Source organism: Polistes fuscatus, unplaced genomic scaffold (assembly GCF_010416935.1).
Source record: "Polistes fuscatus isolate 324 unplaced genomic scaffold, CU_Pfus_HIC Scaffold111, whole genome shotgun sequence".
Classification (NCBI taxonomy): Eukaryota; Metazoa; Arthropoda; class Insecta; order Hymenoptera; family Vespidae; genus Polistes; species Polistes fuscatus.
The window spans coordinates 34,014-46,381 of NW_025113011.1; the positions used below are offsets into that span (position 1 = coordinate 34,014).

Consider the following 12,368-nt stretch of genomic DNA (forward strand, 5'->3'; position numbering starts at 1 on the left):
TCCGCGTTTCTCTCTTCCGTAACTATTTTCAATAATCACTTCTTTATGACTTAACTTACTCAATTTTGCAGCTGATGTACTCGTAAGACTAATGTCTTGCTCTCCCGAGAATCTATTGCCGTGAAATCGTCTTTTTTTATCGATTCGGACGCGAAATCCTTTCCCTCGAGGATTTTCGATTTATTTTACTATAAAAAATTAAAATTACAACTCAAAATATTTTTATTTCACTCAGAACACATGCGTCCACGTGAATTGAAGGTTAGAATTCCACTGTTGGCAACTGGATCTAACTGAACACTAAATGTAAGAGATTATTTCAAAATTAATAAAGATTACCTCTTCGGTTATTGTATTTCAATATATATATAAAGGCACAAAAGGTTTTACGAGGAAACGATCACAGGTAGACGGATAGCCCCTAACGTCTTTTGTCAGATTCGTTCCGGCCGACCCGGTTTGGATGCCGGGTCACTAAAACAGCTATTTCTTCGAAAATAATTTGAATTTTGAAAAATCCTCTTAAAGACACATTCTTAAAGGATTAAGCTTTGAAAATATTAACCAAAAAAACATCGATTTTTTCAAATTTCTAGATCAGAATACCCCCTTAAATGTGATAAAATTGCTGGCGATTATTTACATTGCAACCAAAGTTACAAACAATTAAATATATAAATAATATATTTATAATAATAATAATACATAATAATATATACTAAATAATATAAATGTGTATTACATTTTTGGAGCTAATAGTTCTTATATTATTATAATTTCTATTTTAGAGAAAGACACATGAAATAAATGTATACTACAATCAAAATGTATAAATTTAAATTGCAGGTAAATGTAGTGTAATATATATATTAAAAGGTAATTTATATTATTTATATACTTTCCGTTTCGTAATTATTTTAGCAAGCAGACAGCTTATAATGTGCGCCAACTTCAAGTTAAAAGCTTAACGTCACTTATTAATTTTCGTGAATATCGAATGTATCCATAGATTCTGAATTAATTTATTGTTATTAAATCAAATAAGATATTAACAAGCTGAATTAGTTTTTAAGATATTTATGCATTTTCTTATATCCAGTTTAAAACAATGTTCAAACTGATCTTATCTATTCAAACAACTCTAACAATTTCTACAAAAATCATCAACAAGTATTAAATTAGAAACACACGAAAAACTAAATATCGCAGTTTCTTAAAAAAGAATACAAAATGTAAAAATTGCTCCCTTGTTAGAATTACTCCCTTGTCAGAAATTAGATCTTGTTTATTTTTATTTAAAATTTGTTGTTATTTTAAACTTTTATCTAATAGTGTATACTATTATACTAAACATGAGGATTATTAAAAAATGTATTAATTATCAAACAAATTTATACGATTAAAAATAATAATAGAATTATTATAAAATATTAGTAAGCTAGCGTTCGTGGTGTGAATTCAGATTTTTTAACTGCTCTCTAAGGATTCTTTTTAACGATGTCTTTAACTATCGCAATATTAAAACCTTAACAAAAAGAAACTAACAATCGCAATTAGATTATCTATAGTTGTGTTCCAATATAAATACATGATTTTAGGGAAAATATAATGCAAAATTATAATTACTTAACGGGAATAAATTTTACTCGAAGTGGTTTGATAGAGTTTAAAGTTAAACCTGTTGCTATTTCAACATCATCAATGTTATCGACTGGTTCCAAGTAGAAATTTCGCACTATATGAGCTACTATCAGTTTGAGCTCTAGCATTGCATATTTTTGATCTATAATAAAATAAACACGTAATCTGTAATTACGACATTTACCAATACAGTTTCTTGGGCCTGCGCTGAATGGAATATATGAGAAAGGATAATGTCTTTTAACATTTTCTGGTAAAAATCTATCGGGATCGAAAACATTGGGATCTGGCCAATATCTTGGATTTCTGTGTACGCTATATATGTGAACAGCGGATATCGCTCCCGATGGGACTAAATAATCATCTAAAAATGAATTAATTATTTCATTGGAATGATAAAGTTAAAATCCACGTAAAATTTAACTATATTACGTATTAAAACTATATTATTATTAGTTTCAAATCATGAGTTAAAGTACGAAATATACTATGAACGCTTGGATATAAACGGAGTGATTCCTTTATATACCTATCCAAGTACGAAAATTCTTGAAGATCTGCGATCGTCAGATTGTAATTATCTTCAAGCATAATTGTGTTCACTTCGTTCCTTATACGTTGCTACGAATAAATATTCTATCAATTACACTATACAGATACTACGCGAATATTTGCCGATCAATGTTTTAATTATTTATTGAATTGGAAGGAATACCTGGACATCTTGGTGTTTTGCAAAGAGACTCAAAGCAAAGATCAATGCCATTGCCGTTGTATCGTGACCCTAAAACAAATTTCTCACATTAGGTTAAAAACTAAATTTCTGCTCCTTGCTACTATAGGGTACCGATTCTAAGGAAGAAAAGTTTCAACGATAACGTTTAATGTTTCTTGTAGTTTAAACATTCTCCAAAGGGACCTAATCCTAACACATAAATGTTCCCTTGACCCATCAGAGATTTTGCAATCGATTGAAAATGAAACGAGATAAGTTGTTCTTCAGACATGTGTTTTTTCAATAGTTTTACCTCAACAAAATCACAATTAAAACGCATCGTTTAATAATTGAATCTTTTGTAAATTAAAACATTTAGAAAAATAGCAGATAGAGTTTTTTCAAATGTTTTTGAAACAGTAATTTGGAAGAAGTTTCGCTAGAAGAGCTGTTTGATAACAATCCAACACAAGTACCCTAAGAGTTTTTCAAAGCGTTATATGTTGCCTTAAAATACCTGCATGTAATGAGAACAATTTATAAGGATAGGAAATAAGTACAATATAATTAATAAAATAGAAATTAACCTTTTTAGTTATCATTTTCTAATTATCTCTTATTATTTGAATTAAATAATGAAGCTTACCTCAAACATAAAAGTATCTACTTCCTATTGAATTCCTTCGTCATCAATTTGATTACTATTTAGAGAAGCGGCTATGAGTAGATCGAGCATAGAAAGTCTCTTTTTATGTATCGAATCTGTGAAAAGAATTTATGAATAATAATTTTTCGTAAAATAAGCATTTATTATATTACAATAAATAAAATACTTGTATTTGTTTCTTCCGAGTTTTGAAAGGAAGTGTCGAAATTATCCATTTCTTCAAATTGGTGTAAATATTTTCCATTAGTTTTTTCGTGAAATCGTTTTCTTTCAGCAATTATCTATAATAAGTGTAGCAATTTGAAAAATTTTAAAGAATTTATATAATTGTAATTTGAGTTTTTTGCGGATTTGAGGGACTAACTTACGTCTTTTGAAAAATTGTGTAATGTGTTCAATACTTTTCTGTGAAGTCGACCAACTGAAGAAAGTCCAAATATACAGTGTATACAGTACCAAGGTCTTAATGATCTGTCAAAACAAAAGTATTTCCCTTTCATCACATTCCTTCTCCTAATCGACTAATACACTCTATAGTAACCGAAATATTAATTACCTGTATTTAACGATTTTTCCGAAAGTGTGAACAGCTTCACGATACTTAGATTCAATTTCTTTTTTTTCCTTTAAAGAGGTACCGAGAGCAGTTTCTACAAGTGAGCTTGCATAAATTATGTTTCTTCTTTAAATATCAACAAATAAAGAGATAGTTCTCGACTTACCACATATTATATTTAGTGTATGTTGCGTAATGAATGTTTGTAAATTTTTAACAATAGCGTCTCCTTGTCCTTCTTGTTTGAGGGATTCAACTAGGCAGTGTGCCTCTTTGTTGAAAGTAGTAACACTATGTTCCAGAATTTTAAAGTGGAATGCGGGTGTCAACATTTTTCGCCGTTTTTGCCATTTCTTACCTTACAAATGATACAAATCATTAAATATGAAGAAATATGTAAAGTTTTCATGATTTTCTTGAACTATCACCTGTACTAGTCAGCAATCCATAGGATAACCAAGGCCTCAACAAGTAATAAACATCTTCTTTATCAATATTTTCCGTGCTCGTCATCAGAACCTGTCAAGAAAATTCCTTTTTTCTTTGTTCGACAAAATTTCGCTATTGGTTTTTGTATCCGGAGTACTGAGTAAAAGAAGGAAAAAATGTATCTTGATTTTGTCTTTTAATCACTTACCTTAATATCATCCGGATGAAGTAGAACTACTATGTAGTATTGTAAGGTCCAGATTTTTTAAGTAGGAAAATATTTATTATTTAGTTCCCAAATTTTTTGAATCAAATAATGTGCTGTAGAAACAAAATGTTCGTATTATGTAAATATAGAATTTGGTAGAAAATTATTGATTTAAAAGAGTTTTACTTCTATTAGAGCTTACAATCCTTTAAATGAAGCACATTTCCAATTATGGGATATGATTTTGGTCCTGGCAGACGATTAAGTATTCTTCCAATTCTTCCATATCTTATTTTGCAGTGCAAAACAAATAGTAATAGAATTAAGCTTAAAAAGATCGTTAGCAACATCACATCTGAGAAATAAGTAAAATTGATACATATATGAAAATTACAAAAATATTTAAAATTTCATTAATTATTAATTCTTAAAAAAATTAATAATTATACTTGTTTCTACACTTCAGTTTCTGCGATGCCAAAGACCAATGCTGAAATTTGTTGGAGGTAGCTGGAGTTCGGAAAAAGCTAAATATGCAGCTAAACTTTCACAGCAAGGAGTTACAGTACCAATGAAAACAAAATTACAACCGTGGAACGCAGTGGAACTTACAGACTACGAAATAAAAAAAAAAACGCGGGCAACTCCGTGCGGGCTTTGTAATTGAGACTTCTTTATCGCAGGTGACTATTTTAATTCGACAGATATATAAATTTACAAAATATATATATTTTAAGAGGATTCGCGAGTGAAAGTGTCGTAAAATGCAATAAACAGAACAGACAATGCAAATATTATAACTCAATTTATTTCATCTATTTTTGCACAATCTTTAAGTAATTTTGTAGATAAACTGGAGACGATGGCTTTACGATACCTAAAATAAAACACGTATGTTCTTGACTCGATTTTGTTCACAAATCGAGAGAATGAAGAATCTATGGTGGTTGCAGAACTCGTTCTTTAGATATTACGGTAACCATTCATCTAAAAATGAAATTTTTCCTGCATAAAATAAAAGAGGTTTGCTGAATTTTTGGGTGCAAAATTGACGTTGAAGTTTCCAGCTAGTGTTAGTGATATCTGATCCTTCTTTTTACCGAAAATTGTTGCATCATCACAATTGTATACAGGTAAAGAAGTTTCGTAAAATAGATGATATCGTCAACTTTCTTATTCGAAGAGATATAAACGCTAATAATAATTATTATTTGTCCATTTTTTGTTTGACATTCAGCAACAAAAGCATCACGAACTGATGTCGTAGATTCAGCATATGCTTGTGACTGTTGAACTATAATTGCTATACGTGGTGTAACCAATATAAGTGATAATTTGGATAATTAGAATGTGATGCTATTTTTATATGATTGATTGACTAATGGAGAGCAAAAGTACTGCTGTAAAAGTATACTACTAAGTATACTGAATACAAATTATGCGAAATAATGTGAAAGACGAAAAGAATATATAGAGATACGTAGTGTACTGGTCGGCGGTCCGTTATTAAGAAATCGATTTGGTATCGGTAGCCTTGCCGGTCTCTTATTTGTCCTTATCTTTTCGAGGAAGCCCAAAAATCAACAGAAGAAGCTCCCCTTTATCGTTTTTCCTTCCGGCTCGCTTGATCGTGTTTGTGTGTGTATGCATGTTGCCCAATGATGTATTTTTCTCAACATTGCTTAAGTAGCATTTATTTTTCAATGGAATGCCTAGGTATTATATACAATGCCTAGGCAATCTGTAGAATGCCGGCATTTACTTTACTGGTACCATATACACTAGACTTATATATATATATATGTATGTATATTATATATTAGAACTTTTTATTATCTTATGAAAGGATACTTATAATTATTAAAATAGACAAATGAAAAACAAGTTTAAGTTAGGATTTCGGTTAGGATTTACTAAGACTTTTCCCTTGTTCTATCTGAAACGCAATACGTGAATAATTTCTCAAAGATTAAGGTTTGATATAAGATTTATGATGATGTTAAACTTTTTTTACTGCAGATAAAGGGAGTTGTATAATTGTGTTTAGCACATTATTTGTAGTGGGGATCACCAATGACCTCCGAGACGCTATAGGCCATTTGTGTGATTATCAGTTACAACAAACAAGTAACTGAAAAAATATTTTAATTCCCGATTTTAGAATAAAGTTAGCGATGTATTTATTGAAATATTCTGAAAATGAAGTTATCATTTTATCAAATAATTGCGTACACAAAAAATGTCGTTACATGTCGTGCATATTTTCCTTATATTAATAAAATTATTATTGCATGTTCTATATGTCATTATTTTCTTCAAACCTTTACAAAAACAATGGTATCATTTAAAAATTAATTAGTACTACTGAATATTAAAGACTTCCAAGTTATTTGTACAAATACTATATTGGCATCAGCAATCTTTACATTTGTAAGAAATATATCATAAATTTTATAGTATATATTTCGATTTGCATGAAACTTTACTTATTTAATCTACAGATTCGTAACTCTATTCAATGTTAATAATATGTTGATAAGTCTTGTATAATATACTTATTATAATTAATAAAGTATTTAGTAATAGTTATTCGACGATATAAAGGAAGTCTTTGTTTGTAAAACATTCATAAATTGAAAGATGGAATTTATTTTCTCGTAACGAGCTAATAAAATTTGTGTTTTTTATTTTCGTTTCGTTTTGATGGAGTAAAGTTTCAATGGCAGCGTGCTTATCAAATCTGGTATAAAGTATCTCTTATCATAGTAACATTAAGAGCCACTTTGAGTGGCTTATAATTTATAAGTTTTGTTATTATCGGAAGTGATTTTATTTTTAAGAACTTTTTTCTATTTTTTTGTTTAAACAATCGAGATAGTCTTTGAACTCTATATTTTTCGCAAAAACGTTTCTACTTATGCTTTAATTTTTTTTATAATTACGTTATCTAAGCGAATAGCGTATATTGTAGCTCTTAATCAAACGAATTCAGTCGTAATTTACCATTATTTTTTTTTTTAATCGAACCTATTTTTTTTGTATTTCGCGCGCGGAATCTCATATTGATAGTTTCATAAGCATCCTCGCATTTTAATTCGTAGATTGGGCTGTCCGTATCGGTATAAATAATTTTACATTTTTCCGGTAAGCGAGGGATCATGTAATCGTAATGAATCTTGTATAAACGTAATTTAGATTTATTTAATATGCACATTTCTATGTAAAAGGGTTTGAAAAATTTTATTATAATGTCATCTATTTTGACCGCGATTAAATTTTCGGAAAAAATTGCATTTTTACCTACTTATTGGATTAGCAATTTAAATTCTTTGCGATTACGAATATTTTCCATTTGTTGTTGTAGCGACACTTAGAACAAAGCTACACACAGGGTGGCTGTATCTACTCACAATCGATCTTACTCGCGAGCAGTTCCAAACTCGACTGACCCCGTGTCTTACGCGTGGCAAGACCAAAGGCACTACCCCCATCCTCGCTGTACGATTCGTAAAGATCGTAGATTCTTAGCGTATATTCGAAATACGCGCCTCGATCGTTTAAGGAATATCGAAATGATAATATGTTCATGGCTCTAGATATTTAGCGATTATCGTTGTGCTGTTATTCGCGCCTCCCCAATCTTCAAACCGCAACTAAGCATGCCCTACTAGGTCCATTAGTAAAGACACTCGTCCTATTCTTCCGCTTGACGCCCACGAGGACAAATTTTGAGTGACGGGAAGACGATACATACAGGTAAATCTTTCACTTACGAGTGAGAGGTATATCACTGCGAAATCGGCACACCGACGAGAAAGAGAGTAAGCGAAGTGTAAAAGAACTCTTTACATTTCCATAGACGAGCGAGTGGTGAGATTCATTATTGTATCTATATACAAACGAAGCGAGCGAGAGATGAGCCGCGTGTCCAATCTTTGGTGGACGCCATTCCTTATTGTATCGAATCCATCAACCAGGATTTTTAAGCCGCAAAGTCTTTTCTGACAAGCCAATGAAGTATTACACTTTCTATTGGATCAAAAAAGTGTTTTATTTTAATTTAACCCTTTTTCTTCCTCATCGTTAGCTTATCACAATCGCCACAGAACTCCATGTTGGAGAAATCTACACAGAATACACATACTATATGCAATCTACGCTGCAGATTTACCTACCTCAGAGGAAGTAACTACGGCAATATTTGCGGACTATACAGCTTTGTTATCATCGGACTGCGATCTCTTCAACGCGACTGATATGCTTCAACGTCATATGCGAATAATAGAAAGTTGATGTCACAAAAATGGCGTGTAAATATAAATAAAAGTAAATCGGCGCATATAACCATTACGCTGCGTAAACGCACATGTCCTCCTATGACCATAAATGGAGCAGCTATATCAACCAAAGATACAGTCAAATACTTAATGTACGTATGTTTATTCAAGATATCGTTTGCAGACCGATACAGGTTCCGTTGAACGGCCTTGTCCACGAGTGGTAAACCTATGACCCGCGAGTCAGATGCTGATCCACGCGTAGATAATCAACCAATATTAAAAATTTTTAATATTCTATTAAATATATGGGAATGTTTATCAAATAATTTTAAATCAATTAAGACACTTGCTCTTTTAACGATATTTGAATGAACGTATTTCTGTGAAAAATTATTCTTGTAAATGAATTTTGTAAAATCGACGAAAAGAAATAAGCTTGGGAATGTTAAAAACTAATGAATGCGCAATACAGTGGTCCCCCCTGATATATCAAGCTCGTGGCTCTGGTTCCGAGAAAAATATTTCACAGAGTAAGAGGGACCCCTTTCCCTTCGAAAGAGATGAGGCTATAAAAGAAGAAGGAATACAGAAAGAAAGAAGGGATACATATGTCGGCGTAGGCGCATGCTAAAAGATACTATTTTGCGTCAACAGTGGGAAAAATGAATAGAGAAGTAGAGTAAATTGAGGGAAAGTAATATCTTACTGACTGATATCTTAGAGGAAGACCACTGTATAAACCTGATATTAAAAAACTATCCGAACATAAACAACAGAAGGTTTCTCAATAAGATTACTATAATTTTATTCCGAACTTATGGCCTTTTTTTGATTCTCAGTTCCCAAAGTTGATTCGCCTCCACCCTCCCACTTCCAAGGTCACCTCGCTTATTAAATACTGACCCACGAATTAGCGCTGCAATCGACGATAAGCCGAATTTGACCCACGCATCCAAAAAAGTTCGTTATCACTGGTGTAGCCTATAACTCTATCATTAAGGCTGCTCGTTCTTTTTCTTTAATTAAATATCACGGACAAGAGTGTGTATGTGCTAGCCTAAAATTTTCGAAAAGTTCATTTTAAGTCGCGAAGATATAAAAACGTATTTTACCAGCCCTCAAGCTTTAAGTTCTTTTATACGCTCCCGCTTAAACCTAGAAGTTTTTTTCTTCAGGCATTGTATTCCCTTTTATAATTTACATTTTAAATTTTGTCTCTAGAACATTATAGATTCTGACGGGTACAATTTACGTTGTGTTGTCCCTTCAATGGTGGTGCGAATCACGCTACTCCGGAACATTTTGTATATACGTTTCCCAAGGATAGTTTAGGAATGGATGTGACTTTAGATCTCCGTTATCGTGTAAGAGCTCAATGATGGATAGAACGTATTTTCTGAGATGTACACAGTGAAATGCATATGCTGTTACATATGTACGGAATATGTAATAAAATTAACGCATATGCATTATACGGAAATTATGCAAAATAACAAACACATTTTCGATAAATATAAATGATGTAATAAACTTCTGTCCAAATTCAAAATCTTTATTTTCTTCCATCTAAAATAAACATTTGCTTTAACATCCGCAGTCTAGTAATAAAAAACTAATAGAAGTAAATGGTTACGCAATTGACTTGTGACACTTTCTACAATAATATTGAAATCCATGTTTATCAACACTAGCCGGCACAAGGACATTCAGTCAGAATAACGACAATCAAATCATTTATAAAATTCCATCACTAACGATAAAGTCGTATATTTTTATAAGATATTATTGTTCATTTATTTCGAGAAATTCTAATTAGTGCTATTAACAATGACACCTATTATCAAATCAATTCCACACAGCATTACAACTATTATACTTATTCCAATTTGTAATATTTCAAAGTTATTTACGATCGCAACCCAGTACAACGAGATTTATAAATAATGAAATATTAACATTAATATAGAGAGTTATTTGAATACTTGGATATTCAGATTCGCTTCTATTGATGAGTTTTGGTCACTGTTGAATACTTTTAAAAATGGATTGCAAATTGAAAGTGGTGTTGCAAAGATTATGGATAAATTTTAGAAAAGCCACAAGTGTTAACAATACTACAGAAAAAGTTCTGTCGTTGGATTATTATAGTTTCCTGACGTATGTTTAGCGACAATTGAATTCTGGTTTATTATTTTCATTTAATATGATATTTATTACCCTAATTTGTGTGTATCCATTAAACACCATAAGTAGTAGTGATTGTATAATATTTTTATCGCAATTAATAAGAACGAATCCTTTGTGGACTACTGCTCATTTTATGGATGCTTTAAAAGTTACCAGTAAATCTGTATATAGTTATATGGAATATCTTGGCTACGTTCATATTTTCGTAGGATGGTCTAAACTTTAGTAGAGAGAAAATAATTTCTTTTATCGTATCTTCGTGTATTATTTGAATCTTTAGCTAAATATAAAAAACATCATTGAAGAGATTAATAAGGGTAGATAAGACCTCCTTATTTGAATCCAGAAGAACTAATATTCGAATAGGGTATTCTTCATTATATTATAATAAATCATCCTCACTTACTGAGCGAAACATTTTCTGAAGCGAAAACAAAATGTGATTAAAATTATTTTATATTTTTTATTTTACTTATGTTAAACAAAAATAAGATTGTGCGACGACGAAATTATTTTGAAATCAATACACATATACGAAAATAATTGAATCCTTTTATTCCATTAAAAAATTTTAATATAACAGAAAACTCAGCGTACGCATATGTATGTCCCAGTGTTTTTATGAAGAATAATTTACCATATCAATATAACTCCATTTTTTTTCTTAAGTATTCTTGAGAAGTAACGCGAGCCTTAAGGCTTTAAACTAATATAAAGTTCTAGGAATTTTTAAAGGAATAATGAATAATTCTTTTTACAAAAGAAAGAAAATATATACTTTTATGAATAATTTATTTAAGAGCAAAAATCAATATTATACATTTTTTTTAAGTATAATAACAATTTTAAAATAATTGTCTTAAATTACATTTTTTTTTAATTAAGGAAAATTTTCGTATGCATCCTTTTTGTAAAATAATTTTTTTTGTAACAAAAAAAGGAAATTTTGTCACGATCAATGTATAAAAACTATGATAATAATTGGCTGGTTTAGGGAATATAAGTATTTCTAAAAACTATGTTTATTTGAAGAGAAAGATATCTTATAGATCATAATATTATTACATGAGTTTCAATGAAAAGAATAATTTTTAAACACTTTAAAAATATCGTCCGTACTTTTAAACATCGTGTATATTAAAAGATTGTCTCTTAATTTCGATATAAGAGAGTTTCAAATAACCACGCATTAAATAAAAACGCATTTTCATTTTTTAATCTGACGAAACATAAGAAATAGCTCCGTTCAAGTCAGCTTCATTATTATGCTTCGAATATCGATCCGAAACCATTTGTAACATATTTTTATAAATAGCTAGTAATAATTTCTGTCGACAAAAAAAATCAATATTTTCCTTCTTGCAAGGAGGTATCTACACTTGGAAAATACAGTTTGAGAATGTAACTTGATATATCAGTAGTATATCATCAGAGTATTCCTCCGTTAACATAAATCCGGCCAATGGCTAGCCAATTCCGAGAAAAATCCTTTAACGTTTTGTTGGTCTGTTTATATTTTATAAGTTCCGTCATCTTCCAAGTAGCCCAGTGACTTAAACGATAACGTTTACAAATGTAAAAAGTCTAATCTTCCAAATTTATTTAACAAGATTTATGAATTTTACTGTATCTGGAAACTAAAAATAAACCAAGGCAAATATGTGAGACCATACTATTCACACCAT

At 30.5% G+C, this 12,368-nt stretch overlaps 1 pseudogene; it reads right to left on the reverse strand.

Annotated features, from left to right (window-relative positions):
* Positions 1-1,000: 1,000 nt before the first annotated feature.
* Positions 1,001-4,106, reverse strand: LOC122526643 (annotated as a pseudogene).
* Between the last annotated feature and the right edge of the window lie 8,262 nt (positions 4,107-12,368).